This window comes from Dromiciops gliroides, chromosome 4, assembly GCF_019393635.1.
Source record: "Dromiciops gliroides isolate mDroGli1 chromosome 4, mDroGli1.pri, whole genome shotgun sequence".
Taxonomy (NCBI): domain Eukaryota; kingdom Metazoa; phylum Chordata; class Mammalia; order Microbiotheria; family Microbiotheriidae; genus Dromiciops; species Dromiciops gliroides.
In genome coordinates, this window is record NC_057864.1 from 71,599,669 (window position 1) to 71,611,288 (window position 11,620).

An 11,620-nucleotide genomic window follows, 5' to 3' on the forward strand; every position below is an offset into this window, starting at 1 on the left:
GTACATTGGGCAATTGCTGACCAACTGTCACCAATGGTGCAGGCAAGCCAGCCTAAATGAAACAGCAAAGCATCCTGGGGGAGGAACAAAAGGATGTGTATAAGAGAGCTCAAACCACTGTCAGCACCTTCACCACCACCTCCCTGTTGCCCAGGATCCCCAAATACGGAAACACTCCTGCCCTCCCCCCCCAACTCCGTATCAGAGCCTGCTTCTTGCTCAGCCCCTATAAGCCATCACCAAAGGAAGCAACTCTTATAGAGCAGCCTGTTATTGCCACAACCAAATGCCACTGATGGGCAGAAGGCCAAGAACCCCAGGAATAACAGTGCTCTCCCTCACACCCCAGAACATGAACCCAACCTTCCTACTGCAGCCACTATCCTGAGAAAGTGTCTAACACACGGCTTAATATATAGCAAATACTAACTAAATGCCTTTCCACTCCACTCCTTCATTGTGAGTCAACTAGTAGTACATTGAGATTTCGTATTCCATGTCAAAACAAAATTCATCAATTAAAAAACTTGTACACTTCTGGTTGTGATCAAGAAACGAGAGGCCAAAAGTGTTCTATTACTCAGAAGTTTCAAACCCATAAATTGTGAATATTTTCTTTGAGAAGAAAATCAGATGGTACTGAAACATCACAAGTTCTGAACGGTATCATCTTTAAGAAAATGAAATGACTACATATTAACCAATAGGCAATGACTTAAAAGTCATTTGTCCATATACAATAGTTTTGCCAATTTAGAAGAATAGGTAAGGATAAGATCACACCAAAGAAAACTTAGAACCATCTGCCTGAGGTGTTTAAACAAACTTTCAACTCTTGAGAGAGAGCAAGAAATGGAAACAAGTAAAGACAATTTCGAGGAGGGAGGCCTAGGTCAGCTATGTCTATTCGTCTCCAGTCTGCACTCCTGACTCATCTCCAAAAGACTTTCTCTACCAGACTATCCAGAAACCTCTACACCCTGAAAATATACAACACAACTGGATTGGTTGGTTCCTTCAAGAACCCCCATTTTAAGGACAAGGCCCCATTCCTCTCCAAGCTACACTTGCTGATTCTCTGAACTTTCTCTCCCATGCCCTGCATCATTCCATCATTCCTATTCCCTTACCTTCCCTGTTTTCAGCTTCCTTTTATATGTTGTCTTTTCTCTATTTATATTTGTATTCTTAGACCTTAGCACAGTCCCTGGCACAAGTGTAAGCACTTAATAAATGCTTTTTGACATGACTGTGGCATTGACCATTTCTTAGAGAAGTTTAACTAGTACCAACCAGTCACCACAAGGAGCCCAAAGACCACTACAACCAGAAACTCTCTTTCTCCTTGCCAAGCAGAAAAGCATAGCTGCTGGATTTGCAGAACATTTTGGAAGATAATGATGGAAGGTTTTGAACAATAAAAAAAAAAAAAACCAGACAACAGCAGAGAAGCAGTTGAAATTGTGTAGTGATCAACTGTGATAGACTTGGCTCTTCTCAGCAATGCAGAGACTCATGGAAAATAAGCTCCACGTCCAGAAAAAGAACTATGGAGTCTGAATGCAGATTGAAGCAGACTAATTTTCATTTTTGTTGTTGCTTTTTCTTTCTTGTGGTTTTTCCCTCTTGTTCTGATTCTTCTTTAACAACATGACTAATGTGGAGATATGTTTAACATGATTGTACACATGTAATCTATATCAGATCGCTTGCTGTCTTGGGAAGGGCAGAGGGAAGGGAGGGTGGGAGAAAATTTTGGAACTCGAAAAAAGATCTTTACATGTAATTAGAAAAAAATTAAAATAAAATTTTTAAAAAGATGTTTCTGTTACTATTATGTATTCTATTATTAATTGTTTTGCCTTTCTACGTACAAAAATAAAGACTTCGGGAGGGGCACAGAAATGAATGTTGAAAACTATCTTTGCATGTAATTAGGAAAAAATAAAATAGTATTAAGTGGGGGTGAAAAAGCCGTTGAGGAGAAAAATAAGATGCCTGCAGAGAACTTGATGAGATCCAATTAAACTAGATCATCTTTAGTACATTCATGGATAAAACTGGAACAATAACAATAAAAAGATGGAACTGATTCTTCTGGTATTTTAGAGAGATTTATTCTAATACTATTCTAATAATTTCTTCTTTTTTTTGCGGGGCAATTGAGGTTAAGTGACTTGCCCAGGATCACACAGCTAGTAAGTGTTAAGTGTCTGAGGCCAGATTTGAACTCAGGTCCTCCTGAATCCAGGGCCGGTGCTCTATCAACTGTGCCACCTAGCTGGCCCCTAATAATTTATTCTAATAGTGTTAAAGGAACTAATATATTTGTACTCTACCATGAGTAGTGGGTACCCTATGCACTCTGAAATTGTGGCAGTGACATTGAGGGAGGTAAAGTCTGGAAAGCAATGACCTTAACAAATACCAAAAAACAAAAACAAAAACCCTGACACAATTTTAAGGCTACTCATGAGTCAATTTTCAAACTATCTCAATGAAGAGAAGACTCCAAAAGAAAAAAAAATTGATGATATTTTAAAGTGACCCAGAGGAGATCAACCCATACTGACTGTTTCTTCATCTTTTCTCTCTGAAATCTTTATGAGAACGGTCTATGCAGCTACTATTAATCAGTAAATATAAGTGCTACTGTGTACAAAGTGGCAATTGGTTGCTCAGTGGATACAGCACTGGCCCTGGGGTCAGGAAAACCTGAATTCAAATTCAGATTCAGACACTTACTAGCTGTGTGATTCTAGTCAAGACATTTAACTTCTGTTTGTCCTTAGAGAAGCAATTGGCAAACCACTCCAGTATCTTTTTCAAGAAAATTCCATGGACAGAGGTCCATGGGGTCACAAAGAGTTGGACAAAACTGAAATGACTGAACAAATGTACAAGGTACTATGCTAAAGTCTAGGGATACAGGGAGACAAAAGACAGCCATGCCCTCAAGTAGCTCATAATCTAATTGGGGTAGACAACAAACAACTATCCCCAAATGATATATGTGGGATATCTGAGGCCTTGATATAAACATGAGGAAGGAGCAGCAGGCATTTACAAACTGTTTTCTTCATCAAACCACGCTTTTATAATCCCAGCTGAAAAGGCAGTACAGAGACTATAAATCCCAGTTGATTTCATAAAAATAACTTGCTCAGTAAAACAAAATACATAAACTGCTCAAATCCTCAAGTGCTTAAAGTCTTCAAACAAGACATCTCCCACACATTAGAAGTATATAAGATTCCATAGCAGAGATAACCACAGAAATAATTTTTTTAAAAAAAATCTAGTGTACAGCAACATCAAGTGAGACAACATACAAGGAGACATATTTACCAAAGATTTTTAACAGTCATCAAGAGCATCCTAGCCGGAGTCCAAAAGGAAGAGGGATTCTAAATTAAAGATGCTCACAGACTCTTGAAATGGGAGGACCTCAGGGACCAATCTGTTTCTGACCAAAAATCTTCTCTACAACATTCCAGACAAATGGTTTTTCCACCCTTGGCTTGAGACTTCGAGACCTCCAGTGAAAATGAACCCTTTAAGGTAACTCATTTCCTTTTTTGGACAGCCCTAATCATTAGGAAATTTTTCCTTTCCTCAAGCCTAAATCGGCTTCTCTGTGGCTTCTACCCATTGCTCTTCGTCCTACCCTGAAGAGCCAAGCAGAAGGAATTTAATCCATCTTTTACATGACAGCTCCCCAAACACTTGAAATGATCAGTCACTACGTTTTCTCTAAGCCAAAACATCCCCAATTCTTTCGAGTGATCCAATCCCTTAACCAGGCTAGCAGCCATGCTCCAGTTTGAATAGGCTTCCTGAAATGTGACACCCTCCATCCCCATCCCTAGGACTAAATGGAATGTCCCCAATGTGATCTAACAATGGCAAAATACAATAAGACTATGCCTCCATTTTGTAATTCAATAAATATTCAGTAAGCAACTGTTATGTACAAATAACTGTGCTATAAGTGCTCTGGGGATATGAAGATACAAATAAAACATTTCTTGTGTTCCGGAAACTTACATTCTAAAAATCTTATTGGATTTCATACTTAATATGATTCAACAACGGGATAAGTCAAGAAGGCTTTACATAACTTTGGGCTTCATTGAAAGGTACGGTGCCCAGGACTAGCACCTACAGTAGCCAGTGTAACCTGGGAAAGACACTGCACTGGGGACCAAGTACTTCTGATGTCCTAAGCCCTGGGGATACAAAGAAAGACAAAAGCACAAAAATAGTCCCTGTCTTCAAGGAACTTGATTGGTTGGTTGGTTCGGTTGTTTGTTGTCTTTTGTTCTCAGAGAGGACCAAAATGACATCACTATGTTAAGAGTCAAGTTACAGTGTGTCCAACTGTGCTCCATCACAGGTCGGGCATAAAAAACGTGAACATTTGGGGGCCTATGTGCTAATGGGAGAGAGAACATGTAGAATAATAGTTACAGTGTAGAAAGCAGGTCACCTTACAAGGGAAGGCTCAAGTGATTGAACACAGACTGAAGCATGCTATTTTTCACTTTCATTTTTTTCTTTTAATCAAGTTTTCTTGTACGAAATTACTAATACAGTAATGTTTTTATATAATCATACATGTATAACCCATATCTGATTGCTTACCACCTCAGGGAGGGGATAGGGGAAGGAAGGAGGGATAAAATTTGGAACTCACAATTATAAATTAAAATGTTTATTGTTTTAAAAAATAATTTAAGTTTTTGAATCTTGTTTTGCTATTCTGTTCATGTGAACTGGAGTTTTTTATGTTCAGAATTTCTTTTGTGACAATTACTTGTCCTATATTTGATGCAAAATGTACATGGAGTATCTTTATACTCCCCATTTTAAGGTATAAGTAAATTCATCCTCCAAGTATCTGTGTGGTGATTATAAGGCAAAGAGAGTGATTGAGCCCAACCTCTCTCAATAAAGGTCAGGCTCCCCCAGGACTAAAATGAATCCCAGCTACATGCCTAGATGTGGAACAGGAGCAGGACTCCAGCCCCTCTGAGTCTAGTAGCAGTTTCTCAGTTAAATAAATACCACTATGCCTGTTTTGCACAAAGCAAGGCTTGCCTCTGTGTGTATTTGACCCCTATGTTAGAGCAAGAAGTGAGGAGTAGGGGAAAGAGAAAGCACATTCTTGAGCTGGTAGAAAGTGCTTCTAGAGAAGCAGGTTCTTTAGAGGGCAGGTTTGGAGGGCAGAAAACAGCCAGGGAGAAGACTCATAGTCACTTAACCTCTCTAGACCCTCATAAAATGGGGGAGAGGAGGCAAATCAGGTGAGATGCCCTTTAAGTCCACTTCCAGCTCAGATGTTTTATTATTCTTTCATTTGATATATTTTAATTTTACTCCACTGAGAATTACAAAATGAAAGAATTGAACCTATGTGCGTGCTGGGTATGCCTTAGCTCCCAGGCCTTTCCACTATTGTAAACTTTTTGGGATCTGGATTATTAAAGCTTTTAGCATGAGGTAGAGTAGATTTACCATGCTTCAGATTGTCAAGTTGGAGGTTCTTATTCATCAGGACCATTCATTTCTGTTCTGAATGCCTTTTTTTTCCAAGTGCAACAAACCCCCTGGAAGTGCTTAAAAATGCTTTTAAGAAGGAATTTGTCATCTGTTTTTCCTACCTCCAAGTTGTTTAAACTTAGTTAAAAGACCAAAAAAAAAAAAACAACCCATATATTGCCTTACCATCAGAGTTCCTTTTCTTGGGAGATGGATTTCTTGGGGAAGTGGGGGGGGGGACATGAAGGGATGGTACAGGGAAAGAGCTAAAAATTCAATATATATATTCCTCTTAGGAGATGCAGATCACCTAGGGACCCATCTAGGAATTCAGAAATTGAATGATAGATACGCTCAGCAAGGTCTTGGAAAAAGTAATTTGTTCTCTCCTGACTTTATCCTGTGCTACGAGAGAGGCACTGTATTAAAATCTCCCCTCAGTATTTATTGACCTTAGACTAATATTTTAATTCAATGGCCTCAGTTTGCTCATCTATAAAGTGGGAGAAGAGTATTTCTAGAACCTACCTTGCCCAGCTGTTGTAAGGAAAGTGCTTTATACACATTAAAATCCTATTAAAATTAATTAACTTTTTCAATGCATTTCTCCCTTCTTCCCTGTGGTCCTAAAAGGTTGACTCCATATCTTAATTTTCCATTCTGTTTTTCATTGTCTTACCCTTCTTTGACTGTCACAGAGTAAGAAATGTTTTGACCATCTGAGATGAAGAAATAATGTTAATGAGAGTTCAGTAGCCATCCAAGTCATAGACTTAATTGATTACAAAAATGCCGGGGGGGGGGGGGGGGGGAGTAAAATTAGAGTAGTGAGGGCCCACTGAACTCTGAGCCAAAAGAGAAATAAGACTCTCTTTATTACTAACATTATTATGTTCACTAATGGTAGAGAAGACCAGAGGCATGAATAATAAAAATCCTGAGTGATCAGTTGCAGTAAGTAGGTGAGTTGTTTAATCATTTTCACTTTACAGCCTTGTCCAAATCTTTGTCACCCCATTTGCGGTTTTCTTGGTAAAGATGCTGGAATGGTTTGCCAGCTCATTTTACTCATGAGGAAACTGAGGCAAAGAGTTTTAAGTGACTTACTCAGGGTCACACAGTAAGTGTCTGAGATCAAATTTGAACACAGGACAATGAATCTTCCTTTGACTCCAGACCTGGCTCTCTATCCACTGCAGCGCCACCTGGTGGCCCTGAAGTAAGTCAGTCCACATTCACGCCCTTCGCTGCCCAACTCCAACACCCTTTAAGGTCAACTGAACTCCTGACAAAGTCCCTGAGGGCAGGGGTTGTTTTATCTATCCCCACCACCTCATTCCACCTGTGTTTTCATATTTCTGCACTTTTACTCAGACTGTTCCCTATGCCTGGAAATTCTTTCCTCTGCATCTTTCTACCTAACCTTCATTTAAATTTTTCTTTTTTTTTAATTTACGAACTAAGCAAAAGTCAACAAATATAAACCTTTACATATACAAAGAAAAAACTTTTAAAAGAGGTCTTTTTATGAAACTGTGAGTATCTATTCTAACTTGGGCTTTTAAAAAGATATATTAACATAGTAATATCAATACTTTCCTACTTGTTGGCATACCTTTCTGAATTTACTTCTGCTCTCTTCTGAAATTGATACTCTTTTCCTTCCTTTCTTTTTTTTCATCACTTTCACTACCTTCCTCATTGCCAGAAAATATCCCCCCCAAAATAGAAGAAAATAAAAAATAAAATAAAATCCTTCCCTTGTAATAAATATGCATAATCAAGCAAAACAAATATACACATTGTTCATGTCCAAAAAAATGTATGTTTTATTCTGAATCTGCAATAATCCACCACCCCTCTGGTTAATGATGATGCTTCATCATAATTTTTCTGGAGTCATGACTAGTCCCTGCAAGAACTTGGATTCTTATGGTTTTCTAAGCTGTTGTATAAATTGTATAAATTTTTTATAATAATTGTATAAATTGTATAATTGTATAACCTGTTGTTATTGTATAAATTAATCTCCTGGTTCTGCAAACATCACTTTGCATTAGTTCATGCAATTCTCAGGTTTCTTTGAATTCATCCCTTTTTGTTAGGTTTTACCATGCAATTCTATTATATTCATATACCATAATTTAATCAGCTATTCCCCAAATGATGGGCTCCCTCTCTAGTTTCCAGTTCTTTTCTACTGGAAAAAATACTGTTATAAATATTTTGGTATATAATGGTCCTTTTCTTCTATTTTTTCTCTCTTTGTGGTAAATGTAGTAAATGTATTGCTGGGTCAAAGAGTTGAACACAGAATAGGGATTCAGTTACAAATTACATGCTGGAATGGTTTGCACCATTCATAAAATTTTAGCAACAGTACCTTTTGGTGTGCCTGCTCTTCTACAGACTCCAACAACTGCCATTTTCCATTTTTGTCATTTTTGCCCATCTGATCAGTATAAGATGAAACCTCAGAGTTAGTTTAATTCTGCCTTTCTGTTATTATTACCTATTTGGAGGCTTTTTATATGGTTGTTATTAGTTAATCTTTCCTTTTTTTGAGAACTTCCAGTTCCTATCCTTTGACCATTTATCCACTGGAGGAATGGTTCTTATCCTTATGTATTTGTGTCAGTTCCCTACCTGTATTAGGCATCAGATACTGACCAGAAAATTTTTATTACAGAGTTTTTCCTGGTTAACTGCTTTCTAACTGCTTTCATTTTATGTAAAAACATTTAAATTTCATGGAATTAAAGTTTTCCAGTTAACTTTCATGATTAACCCTAATCCCTTGTTTTGCCAAGTATTCTTCCTGTATTCATAGTTATGAGAGGTACCTCCTTCCTTTCTTTTGTATTATTTTATAATATAACCTTTTATATCTAGGTTGTGTTTCCATTTGGAGTTTATTGTGGTATATAGTGAGAGATGCTGGTCTAAGCCAAATTTCTTCCAGATTGCTTTCCAATGGGACAGCTAGGTGGTGTAGTGGATAAAGGCAATATTAGAATCAAAAATTTAGAGCTAGAAGGGATGTGTGGTAATACTAGCAATCAGTATTCACAAAGAGCTTTAGGGTTTTGCAAAGCACTTTACAAATATTATCTCATTTTATCAAATATTTAAAAAGGCAGGTAGGTGGCCCAGTGGATAAAGCACTGGCCCTAGATTCAGGAGGACCTGAGTTCAAATCTGGCTTCAGACACTTGACACTTACTAGCTGTGTGACCCTGGGCAAGTCACTTAGTCCTCATTACCCTGCAAAAACAGATTGCTTTCCAAATTTCCCAGCAGTTTTTGTTGAAAAGTGAGTCAGAAGAAGAAGAAGAAGAAGAAGAAGAAGAAAAGAAAAGAAAAGAAAAGAAAAGAAAAGAAAAGAAAAGAAAAGAAAAGAAAAGAAAAGAAAAGAAAAGAAAAGAAAAGAAAAGTGAGTCCTTAATCTAGTAGTTGGTGTCCTTGGGTTTATCAAACACTATGCTGTTTTGTGTAATTGCTTTCTGGGTCTTTTGTACTTATTCAGTTGCACTGATGAACTTTTCTATTTTTTAAACAATACCAACTAGCTTTGATGATTAATGCATTGTATCATACTTTGAGATTGGATACAGATAGGACCCTTTCCTTTCCACCATTGTTATTATTTTCTTTGATACTCTTGACTTTATATTCCTACAGATGAATCTTGTTATTCTTTCATCTCATTTTACAAAGCAATCTTTTGGTAGTTTGATTGATATGACACTGAATCTGTAGTTCAGTGTAGTTAGAATTGTCTAATTATTTAATTCTGTCTTTATTTTTATGTAATACTCCATCATGGTTACTCCCCTAGCTTTGACTCATACTTACCATATGTTGGGTTTCCAGACAGTGTCTGCTATCTCAAGTTCTAAGGCTATCCTTGCAGGTGGTTACTCCTAACACTTTAGCTCACTAATTCCCACTGCTCCCATTAACAGTGAGCCCATAGACCATTAGCTCTTGGCAAAGGCATTTACACAAAATGGCCTAGCAAAAAAAAGTAATTACAGAAACAGTCCACAAATACACACTATAACCATGGAAAAACTGGATGCAAATGTCAAGTACATTATCAGTGAGGCCCACATGTATGTTCACATTAGTAAGCACCTGATAACTGGAGTTATAGTCTATGTAGAGTACTCACAAAGTCCAATGCCAGGCATGGCCCACAGAAGTTAAGTAACTTGTCCAAGGTTGCATGGGTATACATTTGTATTCCTAGGACATATGTGTGTGTATGCATGTTTAATAAATATTTCTTGTCATTCCTTGCCTTGCCTCTGAGATGGCACCTCTTGGTGGAAGATGCTTATTCTGTGTGTGTATACCTTGTCTCACCATCTAGACTCTAAGGCACCTTGGTGTAGTAAGAAGAGCCTTGGACTGGGGAGTCAGGTAATCTGTTTTCACATCCTACTTCTAACATTTACTAGAATGTGCCCCTAACAGCTAGGTGGTGCAGTGGATAGAGCGCCGGTCCTAGAGTCAGAAGGATCTGAGTTCAGATCCGGCCTCAGACACTTGACACTTACTAGCTGTGTGACCCTGGGCAAGTCACTTAACCCCAATTGCCTCACCAAAAAACCAAAAAAAAACCCAAAACAGAATGTGACCCTAAGGAAAATTTATTTAACCTCTCTTATACCTCAGTTACCCTATCTGTAAAATTGGGAGAAATTATGTTTTTAATACCTGCCTAATAGTGTTGTCTGAAGAAAGTACTTTGTTAACCCATAAATAAAGCTCTATAGCATGGAACAATGGGAAAACTTCTGGCTTAGTGGGTTCAAATCCCACTTCTAATGTTTATCACCTGCATGTCTCTGGATAAGTCTCTTTCTTAATTTTCCTGTGCCACAATCTTATTTTCTTATTTATAAAAGAAAGTAGACTCAGTTCTAGATCAATGTTCCTATGTGTGTCACTATGATGGGATGTTTGAGAAGGGAACATGTCTCCTTTATCTATGTATTCTCCAGAATTCCTTGCCCAATTGTCTAGCCCGATTCTTCACATGTACAAGGCAATATTAGAATCATAAATATAGAGCTAGAAAGGATGTGTGGTAATACTAGCAATCAGCATTCACAAAGAGCTTTAGGGTTTTGCAAAGCACTTTACAAATATTATCTCATTTTATCTCTCCAACAACCCTGGGGGGTAAATGGTTGTTATTATCCCTGTTTTACAAATGAGGAAACTGAGGCAGACAGCACTTCATGCAGTGTCTGAGTCCAGATTTGAACTCAGACCTCCCTAATTCCAGATCTACACTCTCTACTACACCACCTTGCTGCCTTTACTAAAACAAGATTTGAACTCAGGTCTTCCTGAGCCCAGTGCTTGATCTGTACCACCTAGTTATAAAATGTGCAGTTGGATTTATCTCCTTTGACTTCTGTTCCATATTAACACTACATAACTGACAGTAAATCTGACCTTCATGTACTGAACAAGGTAAGAGTAATAACAAGCTGGCTTCTTCAAGAACAAGGGAAGGCTTAGGGCATTAGAGAAGTCACTGACAAAGGTTTGAGACTCTGCTCTCTTTACACTCTCCAAGAGAGGCATGGAGTGATGTTCTCTGACGGCTCTTGCCCAGCTCAGGATTGATGGAAGAACAAGGAGTACAAACAAGTACTTGATTTAAACAAGACTTCTGGCTTTGTTTAGCAGATGTTTACTGGATACCATAGTAGCATGATAGGCCTGTGGGGAGGGAGGGAGGGAGGGAGAGGGAGAGTCAGAGAGAGACAGAGATAGAGAGACAAGGACAGAGAGAGAGATAGCCAGAGAAATAGAGACAAACAGAGGTAGAGACTGAGACAGTGTCAGAATCAGAGAGAGACAGACAGTGAAATATAGAGACAGAGAGAAGCAGAAACAGAAAGACACAGGCAGATAGAGCGAGATATAGAGACAGAGAAACAGGCAGTGAAAGAAAAAGAGGGAGGAAGGGAGAAAGAGACAGAGACAAACAGGCAAAGAGAGAGACACAGAGGGGGGTGAGACAAAGAGACAGAGAGACAGAGACAGAGAGAGGGGTGGG